Raw genomic sequence first — 12,202 nt, forward strand, 5'->3', positions numbered from 1 at the left:
TATTAAACTGTTTTCCTTCCAATCTTAGCTGCAATGGGTGTGTGGTAATATACTAAATCTGCAAAAAGAGATATATATTTTTGGATATGGCCAATGCAGGAATTTGTTTTGACTACGCATATTGTTAACACGGATTTGGTTTCAGTTTGTTCGGTTTGTCAGCAGGGACAGAGGGAGGAAGAGGGAGAGAGGAAAAATGGTTGTTAATTGAAAAAATAATTTAAAGAAGAACTTATGCATGACTTTAAGTTGTAAATGTTTGGGTATACTCCCCAAAAGGTAAAACTCTAGAGTTACAGTGGGGTTTTGAATCTATTTATTAAAAATGTAAAAAGTAACACTTGATTAGTTTGCGAGAACAATTGATTGTCAGAGAAAATAAAAATTTGCTAGTTGAAATTCAGCAAAAACCTTTGTGTAGTTGGTAGGTGAGATTGAAAAAATGAATATCATGATTTATTAAATGTAACCAAGCAATAAAAAAGTACCTATTAAATGCCTACTGTGTGTGCACATTACAAAGAATGAAACAATCCTTACTTGTAATGAGGTTACATTCTCTGAGAGTGAAGGGGAGAGAAGTGAATATAGAATATACACAACATAAATATACAGTCAGTAATTACAGATGTAAGCAAAGTAGTTAAATACAATGCATTTTGGGAGGGAATCAGGGTTGGGTAGAGAGGGGGAGATAATGTCTGATTTGCATCTTAAAGGGAGAAGGACACTGTGAGCAAGAGGTAAAGAAGGAGAGAATTCCAAGCCTTAAGAGCAGGTCAGCAGAGGCAGGAAATGGAGTGTGATATGTGAGGAACAGAGAAAAGGCCAGTTTGGCTCAATCTTAGAGTGTGTGACAGGGAGTTCTGTACAAAGAGGTTGGAAAGATAGGTCAGGGACAGGTTATGAGGGACTTTAAAAGCTAAAGAGAGTTTACATTTTATTTTAGAGGCAAAAGGAAACTACTGGTTGCCAATGATGTACTTCTTCCATTTGGTTCTAAGTAGCTTTGTGAGATATGTTTTTCAGCTATGTTGTTTCAGTCATTTTTCAGTTGTGTCTGACTCTCTGTAATCCCATTTGGGGTTTCCTTAGCAAAGATACTGGAGTGGTTTGCCATTTCTTTCTCCAGCTCATTTTGCAGATGAGGAAACTGAGACAAACAAAGTTAAATGATTTGCCCAGGGTTTTCAGCTATGCAAGCCACTGAAACCAAATATTGAAATAGACTGAATTTAGAACGAGACTCATAAATTGATGTGTCCTGACGTGTTAAATGAAAAATTATGAAAAATGAGTAAGTATATTCAATAAAATTGCTTTCATTAACATATCAGTATAATAATTATAGTGAAAACAAAAAGGTATAATTTTAGCAAATAAGTTATTTAAACATTTTATTTCCGCTTCATCTCATCTTTTTTATTTGTTTTTCTGTTTTTGTGATGTACATAACTATCGGCATAGTACTACAAGTATATAATTTCTAAATAAGTAAATGTAAACATAATGGAGGCACATAATCAGAAAGTTACTGAAAGGGTACGTGGTCAAAAGATTTTGGAGGCCACTGAACTGCTGTTGTATCTACATAAAGAATGACATACAACCCACCCTCTAGATTTTTTTTATGAACTGAAATTATAAAAGTAGACAGAACTTGATGGTTGCCCATTTCAAAGTAGTCACTTTGAGAAGTTATACACTTACTCCAATGACACTGCTATCACACATGACATTTTTAGAGTTCTTTTGAAATGCTTTCAGAGCTAATAGCAATTCTTACAAATATCTTCAGTGTTAGTGAATCCCATTCTCTGAGGGTAGATTTGGAAATAATCTAAATTTAAAGCTCACTTTTGAAAATAACCTAAAGTTGTTAAGAGCCAAGTCTACTGAATAAGGTGCATAATTGTATTTTGGGGGATCCCAAGTGAGGTATGCTTTAAATTAATGAGACAGGCAGTTATGCCCGACTCATAAGTGGACTGGAGCAGGTAGTTATTAAGAATTTACACTATGTAGAGCTCTCTGTTAGGAACTGGGAAAGATACAAAGGTTAATTAAGACACAATCCCTGCTCTCACAGAGCTTACAATCTGGTAATGGGGTATGATACTTAGAGAAATAGCTATAACACAAAATGGTACATGATAAATACATAAGAGGTACACATAAAGTCAGTGTGAGAACTGGTAGGGTGAGGAGTAGTCCACATGGGAGAATCAGGAATGGCTTCATAGAGGAGATGGAGTTTAAGCTAAAAGACAAATAGGGTGTAAGTAGGCCAAAGTAAGAGAGGACTGGCACTTGGGAAGCTGGGCATTCCAGATGTAGAGAAATAATAAGCAAAAGCCTATAGGCAATGTGCTATTCCTTCTACCCCTTGGTGGGGAAAGGTTAAAAAAAAAATACAACTAAGTGGAAGCCATATTACTAGAAGGTAAGAATCAATGTAGAAACAAACTAGTACCAAGAATGGCTGGTTTGGGATTAGACCACAGGTCTCTTCAGAGTCTTCCTAATCCCTATTAACCAAATCAATGAATCCTGGCAATAGAAGGGAGATGAGAGGTAGTATCTGAAGTGGAAGCCAGATCAAAACTGGAAATCACTACAAAATCCAAGAGGGGCCTAGTATTGGGCATGAGTCAGGCTTGGATAATTTGGCATATGGTGTGATAATAGAGTGTTGAACTAGGAAAAGTGATCTTAATTTAATCTGTGTTTTTATATTTATTTTTATATTTACTTTTATATCTGGTCACATGCTCCACCCTCCGATTTTTTTCTGAGATCCTTTTAGGTTGGGATCAATTGTCTGTTGGTGCCTTCTTTATTTTTTTGGGGGGTTGTTGTTGTTCTTTGTTGTTTTGCCCATGACACAGCCTGAGTCTTTGTGACATGGACAAGTCAGATGTCACAGAGCATGAATGTTACGTAGCAGGCAGTCCAGGTAATTTAGAGAATTGACACCTGTGAAGTAGAGCATTATGAGATAAAATTGGAAGCATAGTGTCCAATGATGGAGTTGCCAGACTGTCATTTGAATGCCAGCTTAGAGAGTTTGATCTTTATTTGTTAGGCAACCGGGAGTCATTAAGGGATTGCTAAAGGCAATTTCAGAAGTTTTAAACATGCATTTTTCCCCTCTCAAGCTTTTAAAAAAAGTTTTATTGTTACCTTTTGTTTTTATATCACATTCATTTCAGGATATACCTTTTTCATTCTCTTACCCTGTTAGCCTTCTCTTACAGCAAAGATTAAAAATCTGACAGCAAATGCAACATTATACATCCATAGTCCTTAACTCCAATAAAAGGAGGGGGGGTACATCATCTCATCTCTTTCCCAGGGCTAAGCTTAATCACATCAATTTTTTTCAACAATTACAGTATCATTGGAATAAATACATAATTTCCCAAGCACAGCAGTTCTGAAGGATAACAATCATTTGGATTTATAAGTCTAACAATTAACAGCCATTGTTGTATCCATGGGGCCATGTTGTCTCATCCTCTCCCTGTCCTCTAAGGACCCCATATTAGCTTTGGATCATGCATTTGTTGACCTGGTTTAGTTCTGGTGGTTGTTGGGGGATGTTGGAGGGAGAAGGGGTTGATCACTTAGACAAAGACTCCTTTTCTTTTCAAACACTCTGGCTTGTTACAATCCCACACACATGCTTAGGAGAAAAATTACTTAAAGCTTAGGTTTGGCTGGGGACAGGTATTTATTTTCTTCGTAGGAGAGAAACACTTAACACAAAAGGCTCTCACAAGCACTCTTAACAAGACTTAAGCTACTGTTCTACTCTCCCAGAAGGTTGAGACTTACAGCTATCAAATCTAAAGCATTTGACAGGACTGCCAAATTTCAACTTAGCTCTGCAGTGTTCAAACAACTCCTTCCTGGTCTATGTCTTCTGGCAAGCAAGGATAGGGATTATCCTCTTGTTGGGGGTTATCTTCTTGGGAAGGGGAAAGGAGAAGGGGACAAGTGTTTGTATAGTACCAACTTCATGCCAGGCACTGTTCTATGAACTTTACAAATATTAATTTATTTGATCCTAACAATAACTCTATGAGGTAGGTATGTTATTATTCTCATTTACAGTTGAGGAAACTGAGGCAAATGGGTTAAGTGACTTGCCCAGGATTATACAGCTAGGAAGTGATTTAGTAAGTGACTGGATTTTAACACAGGTCTTCCTGGACTCCACTGCCCCACCTAATTGCCTCTATTCTTTAATGCAATCAATCAATCAATATTTCTCAAGTACTAGTATGTACCAGGTACTGTGGTAGGCAGTAAGGATACAAGTACAAAGAAGAAAACTATTTCTAACTGCAATAATCAGCCAGTCAATAAACATTTATTATTTACCTGCTAAGTGCCAGGCACAGTACTTAGCTTACATCCTAGATATTGAATATTGTTTTCAAAAATTTCCCCTTGCCAACTAGGATTGATAACCAACTATGATATGGCTATGATTGATGGAGCGAAAATCTCCAACCTCTTGAACTAATAAGTTCAAATCCAATCCTACAAGACTGGATACATCCATTTTATATCCATTGCTGTTTGGTTTTCTATGCTGAGGCAAAATGAAAAATGCAGAAGACCTAGCCAGAGGCTTAGGATCAAGCTTTCCTAGTTGAAATCCCTTGCTCTAGTGACACATAGAAGCAAATGCTGTGTTGCTGGGGTGGGGTGGGGATGGGATAAGACAGTAGCACATCCCCAGGGATAGACTTGGATAGTTTTGACACAATTTGCAGTCAAGAAAAAAAGAGTAACTGAGGAAGATGGCTGCCTTTTAAGGATCCACTGAGGCAGTAGCTCTTTGAGTGGCTGATAAGGGCTTGCTGCTTCGTAGTTCCAAAACACCCAAGTCCCTCAGGGCTGAGTCAGAGCCTGGAGCACACAGGGCAGCTCTGTCATTTCACTCTAGTCATATGTTTGTTATAATCCATAGAACATCTTCTGGTTTGGCTGGGGTTTACTTATCAGGAAAGTAGACTAGTTCTAAAATTTAATGCTTTTCAATTGGATAATCAATTGGACAATAAATGTTTAAAAGCTTGCTCTCTGAAAAAAAATGGCTGGACATACTTTTAAGTTATAATCTCCATAAAAATTTCTCCATTACTTTAAGTCTAGAGACAGTCAACAAAGCAATAAATCAAACCCCTAGTTTGTAGCATTTGATTATTATTAATAATTAATGTTCACACTGAAAATTTGATAATTGGTTCTTGTGAACTTGAGCTGGCTCCAGCACATCTCTGAAAATTCACTTCCACCAATAAACATGACCTACCATTTCATTTCACACACATATCCTTTCTTAATAATCCAGAAACTTCCCAGCTCTCAACTCTCCTCCTGGTCTATCACCTTTCATTTTTAGATCTCCCTAGTGACTGTGAAAAGAACTAATCAGCTTTTCTAAGCACCTAATGTTCTCAAGCAGAGGCCAGGGGTGGGGTTAGGGATGGAATATGACCCATTAAATGTTCAAGTTTTCCTTAGAGTGATACAAACAGCCAGCATATTCATCACTACAATGAGGTTAAGAAATAGTAAGGTTACCTGCTTCTATTCTGGGGTGGGACTTTCATGGTGGGATGTCAGGAGTTCTTTGAAGGTAGTGAAGTAGAATTGTAGACAAGAGCATTGCAGATTTCAAAATCGGAAGTGGGATATACTGAAAGAAGCAGGTAGCAAATATATTCTCTGGTATAAAGTATATGGATTAAGGGAATGTTAGAGATGTTAGGTAGCCTGGAACAAACCAGTGGAGGATGATGAAAGTGGAAATAAGGGATTTAATATTAATGCAGATAGCAGTGGATTATTTAAAACAGGAAATTTCAAGCAGTAGATAAGAAAGATGACAGAAAAACATGAGATAGCTTTGTTTCTCTTTTCTTTCCTTTGTTTCCGGTGATAAGAACATTTTTTTAAAAGATTAGTTTTTAGTGATGTCTTTTTAGTTTTACATCACCATAATTTCTCTCAGTATCCCTTCCACTCCTCCTCCTAGAAAGCCATCCCATATAATAAATAGCATAAACGTAGGAGATAGTGAACTTACCTAGAATAGATCTGGGATCCCAAGCGCTAGCTCATAGCTGTTTATTATAGAGTCTCTCTGTCTCTCTGTCTTTTTCTCTTTCTTATCTACTCCTAAGCCCACAAAAATGGGCCATTCAGTCTGTTCCATCAGACTACCAATCAGACTTATTATTTGACCATGTAACTCAGGTTCCTGACCAAGAACAGCAGGGTTCTTGCACTTCACAGAGACACGTGACATATGGGGGGGGGCAGTCATGGATGATGACCCTGCAAAAGAGATAAGGAGTAGCCAAATGGACAGGAGGAGAACCAGGAAAGTTATCTGTAATGTAAACCCATAGAATGGAGAACATCTAAGAGAGGGTGCTTAATAGTGTCAAATTCAGCACTGGGCTCAAGAAAGGGAAGGCTATTGGATTAAGCAATTAAGAGATCATTAGAAACCTTGGAGAGAATAGTTTTAGTTGAGTGGTAGAGTTAGCAGTTAGATACCAATTATTTGAGAAGTAGGAGGTAAGAAAGGAAAGGAAATGAGTACAAGTTGGCATTTTGTAGCAGTTTGGCTATAAAAGGGAGGAAAGTTATTGGGCAATAGCTTGAGGGGATCTTTGGATCAAGTTAAGTTTTTTTTTTTTTAAGAATGATGGACTTAAGAGTATGTTTGTAGGCTGTAGGGAAGGAACCTATGGATTTAAAAAGAAAGGAAAATTGTGAGGAATGGGAATGACAGGAGATGATATGATTGAGGGCGAAAGTAGAGGAGTAGGCCTTGTCAAGGAGAAGGGCCGCCTTTTCCAAAGAGACTGGAACAAAGGAGAAACAAATGGATGCTATTATGGGGGTTTTCTTGTACAGAATTGAGAAGAGGAAGCTCACAATGGATGACCTGAATTTCTTGGTACACTATGAAATGAAACCCTTTGTTAAGAAAGGGAAAATGGTAATATAAGTGACTTGAGGAAAGAAGAGGTTTGAAACAGATGCTGTGAAGAATATGGCAAGATATCAATCAGGAAGGAGTAGAAATACTACCCTCCAGTGGTGAGGGCCAAATTGAGATATGGCTGATAAGATAAAGAGGAATGATAGCTATAAGGTCTACAGAAGAGAAAGATTACAAAGTGTATATGGGGAGTAAAAGCAGAGTCAAGAGTGAATCTCAAGATTCCTTATTTGTGACATATCACCAGTAGAATTTTGACAATCAACAGCAAAATGTTCTCTCCTATATACAAAGCACAGTGTTTTTTGCTATGAGGGATGTACCAAATATAAGATATAATCCCTGATTTCCAGGCATCATAATTTGGCTGGAAATTAAGATACACATACGAGAAAAATGACTACAATGTGAGACAATGTCTGATAAATGCAAAATGAGTGATACAGAAGATAAGTTCAACAGGAGTCCAGAGGAAGGAGAGATCAGTCTTGGCTGGCACAGTTGTTCAGAAAAGGCTACACAGAGAAGATGGAATTCAAGTAGTTCTTAAAGGTTCTGGAGGACAAATGGAAAATAAAAATAGTAACACTGATATAAAGATAAAACTGATCTCACCTGTGTATAGATAGACTCTGACTGACCATTATATATTACAGATGAAATATATGCTCATCAGTGCTCTAGCCTTGTGAACAGAGAGATAAATTAAGAAAATATGAAAATTTAAAGTATTGGTCCAAACTGCTATGCCATCCCTTGCATCTGTCTCTCAGCATCATAGCACACCAAAAGATAACTGTCATTTGTATAGTGACCCCTGGAGTTGCCTTAATTTCTTCTACTTTTCCATGCTTTGAAAGGACTGGCATTTGAGGGGAATCTGCCCATCCTGACTTCATTTCCTGGCTGGGGATCTTGCTTACTCTCAGATTACTGCCTTATTCAATTCCTGTTGTAAAGAGTTCCCCCTTGAGGTTGGAAGGCATTACTGCACCTAATACCAGCCTCTGCTTTTGTGTCTTGAACATTCCAGTATCCATTATAACATTTGGTTAATTGCATATTGACATGTGTTCCATTATATGACTAAATTGGCCATTTGAAGTCAGCATTTCCTTATTACTTAAACATGAATAGCAATAAACTAAAAATAAAACATTGAGTCAATAGCTAAGCTGTTAGAAAGCACTTTTGAGTTGTGTTCCATCATATCTGTTTCCTCAATCTGCTGCTCCCTCTTTAACTAACATGATGCCATGCTTCATACAAGATCTCTGATGTCATCATTGAGCTACACATCTTAGGAATATAGCAAGACCATCCCTTGGAATTTTGAAATTGTCTTGGACATATTTTGGATCTATATTTGGGATTAATCAATGGAGAGAGGAGATATTGACTTGGTAGGTCAGGTCATGACCCATAAGCCGCTACTCTACTCTGACTTATACTCCTGGAACATTGCTAGAGTCTTGAGCAGGAACTGGACCTAGGATTTTATTGGTATAGGGAGCACTTCGATGAGGATATTCTATCTATGCAAGTTGTCACATTCTCTGTATCTTATAGTCCAAGAAAGCTACCTTGAGCAGTAAGACATTAAGTGACTTGCACAGGATCATATACCAATAGGTTTCAGAGGTAGGAGTTGAATGAAGTTTCTAGTTCTAAGACCTATCAACTATACCAAAGACCTTTACAGCATGTGATATGATTTAAAATACTTTCAGAAATTAATATTCAGTTGCTTCTACCAAGCTCAGTTGCTTCTATCATTTGGCCAAAGGACAGTCAAAGGCAAAAAAGACCACTTAGCTCTCCTTTAGTTCTATTAGGAGCTTATGAGAAGGCTCAACATGACTGTTCCTCTCATAAATGTCCTTTAGTCAGCCAACCAAAGATGCTGGGGTTCTTCCTCTAGAACTCTTGGCTTTGTGTGTGACTACCAAAGGAGCACCATTTGTTTTCTCTTGTTCTCACTATTCTTTTCTGGACATTCAGCTCTCTAATAATAATCTTTATGCAGCTTCTCCTACATGAATTTTCATTTTGGTAATAGGTTGTAACATAATCACACCCACAATGCATCTTTGCCTTTCCATCTGGGTGATGATGTCTAACTTTCTTTCTGCTGAGACCATGATTTGCAGTCACACAGCATCAATAGCAACTCAAACAAATATTAATGTTAAGATAGACCTTTGTCTCTAGGAGACACTTGGAGTCATTAAAAGCCCTGTGCGACTTTCCAAAGGAGATCTAGCCTGCACTCCTCCTCCTCTTCAATTCTGAACTTTGACAATTGTCTATCTAGAGTGACTGTCCTGTATCTATACCGATGAGTTGTCTATGAATTTTCCTTAGGTAATATGGTACAATATAAAGAGCACTAAAACTGGGTTCAATTCCTGCCTTTGATTTTACGTATGTGACTTGGGGCAAATCATATAAATGTCTTGGCTCTCAGTTTTCTTACCTATAAAATGATAGAGTTGGTTGGTATGACCTTAGGGCTTTATCTATGATCCTATGACTCATTGTATTCAAATTTAATTAAAAAAAGACTATTTTTATAATCTCCTGTAAGTGGATATTTATTTATAAATGTAAGAATTTGGATATTTGTTTGTTCTTAAGAGTAGATACCAAATGAAGCAAGTACCTATTCCATTTTTGCCTCCTTTTCCCTCTTTCTACCCAAAACGCTTGATATGCACTAGCTATGAGCCACTCACAAATGTTAGACTCTAATGCTATAGAAAAGTATTCTTTACCAACCTCATCAACAAAACCACAGCTCTGAAAATATCAATGTAAATGTTTTCAAAGCCTATCAAATTTTAAGAATTCCTTGCTTTGCTCTGATGTTTTGATAAGTCCTTCATGTTGTTGGTATGGGTACTCATACTGATGCTCTTCACTGATACAAATTACAAACCCTTACTGCCTTCTCATATTATGTGAATCTTTTCCATGTTTTCACATAAATTCTCCATAGAGGAAAGTCTCAATATGCTAGATTTTTTGTTCTTTTTATGTGTTGGCTACTTCAAGGAACCCTTGAAGTGTTCATCTGCTATGTCTTATTTTCACACCAAGACTGGCTCACCTCCTTTCCAAGTCATACATCCTTGATAATGTCTTTTATGCCACTTCTGGGACACAAATCATCAGTTATATTATATCCACTGTGCATTTTATATTGCTTTTTGTCTTCTTTTTTTGTCATTTTTATTCTTTTAAGAACTTAGTATCCATATGGATACTATGGAATTATTTTGGGAGTGTTCATGTTAAAGGAAAACAGTCTTGGAGCCAGGAAGTCCCTGTACTTAAGTCCTACCTCTTTGTGCAACTCTGCCTCACTTAAATCCAATTCACCTGCAAGTGAAGACATCACCCTGTGATGTCATTGGTCCTCTTCAAAAATGAAGCATGAATTTGAGTTCAAATCTGGCCTCAGACACTTGACACTTACTAGCTGTGTGACCCTGAGCAGGTCACTTAACCCCAGCTGCCTCACCAAAAAGAAAAGAAAACAAAAATGAAAGATGAACAACCTCTGAATAAAGAAACCATATTATTATTCATAACAAAGAAACCACTGTGGTTTTCCAATACAATCCAGTTCAATCCCACTACACAATTCTAGATCTTATTCATTGTCCATCTTTAGCCATTCCCCAACACACACACACATACAAATTGACTGATCTGATAAGTTGCATGTTCAGTTGCATGTAATAACCTAGGCAAATGGAATTCTTCATCTACTTTACTTTTTAAGGATGGCTAGTTTAACCAATTTCTTTCAAATCACTATGCATTTCACTGAGGAAGTTCTGTACTGCTCTGGGACTTGATGCAATTAGTATAACAAAATCTATAAACAGAAATGAACACCTTAGTGAACACTTCACATTATGTCAACATTCAAAGGGTTATTGAACGCACTTACCTCTGTAGTTATGTTTGTAATGTGGTTTTGTATGATTCTGATGTATGTATGAAACATTTTTTTTTTCTGAGAAAAGCCTTCAAACCTTCATTTTTCTTTCCTGAAATCAATAGACAATAAACACAGTTCAGTTTTCAATTTTCTCTACCTCTCTGTCAGTGCATGTAAAATTCTGGTCGGGGATAGAAAATTGTTTGATAAGATTCTCATGTTTACAACAATGTTATCTTTATGGTATAAATAGACCATTCTCATAAATATTTTACAGAGATGAGCAATCAGAAATATTTCCTATATGAATAATGGTTTGCTGATCCAGATTTAATAGAGTATAAAATTATTCAATGATGCCTTCATCAATCTTAATCTCGATAATAATTTTTTTTTATCATTTTTGATATAAATATATTTGATTGCAAAGAAAACTGCTATTTGCTTAAGCAAAGAAATATGTAGAGTGACTGGCAATACCAGTTTAGAGTGGAAGTTTACTTACAAAAGATTATTAAGGAAGGTATAGGAAGGTTGTGACACATATGAATGACTCACGGTAATAATATCACAATAATTACATATAATAATTTTTCTAATGATGTTTTTAAAAACACCCAATATGATCTTTTCCATTCTTTTGGAAACTTTCCTTCTTTGAGATTTAAAAAAACTTAATTCCCAAATGCTTTAAAAATTATATTCATTCTCGCAAGCGTATTTTTGAAATAAACACTTCATTAGCTATCACTGTTTTTTCTAACTTCATCGTTTTGAGAGTCATTTCCACTTTTTGAATAAGAATGCATTAAAATATATGAAAAAGTATTTGTTAAATGCTTGTTGTGTGCCAACTATTTTATCATATAACACATAGAATATTGTCTATACAGTGCCCAGAATATAGTAAATGCTTAATAAATGTTTGTTGACTGACTGACATATACCATAGTGCTAAAAGTTGAAATATGCTAGCAGATCCATTCTATTTTACATTTTTATTCTGCCCTTGCCCCCTTTCAGTTTTATCTATAAATACTTTTAGGCTAGTCTAGTTCAGTTGGTTCTCACACCAAATTACATGTAGGCTCATTTTCTCTTCAATGACTTTACTCTTTTTTTGTGAGCACTGGTGTAGGTCATAACCTTCCTTCATCTACTTTAGCAGTACTTTGCAAATGAGCCTCTAAGCTAAATGAGTGTCAGTCTACTTAAATAAGTAA

This window comes from Phascolarctos cinereus, unplaced genomic scaffold (genome assembly GCF_003287225.1).
Source record: "Phascolarctos cinereus isolate Bilbo 61053 unplaced genomic scaffold, phaCin_HiC Scaffold_5;HRSCAF=322, whole genome shotgun sequence".
NCBI lineage: Eukaryota > Metazoa > Chordata > Mammalia > Diprotodontia > Phascolarctidae > Phascolarctos > Phascolarctos cinereus.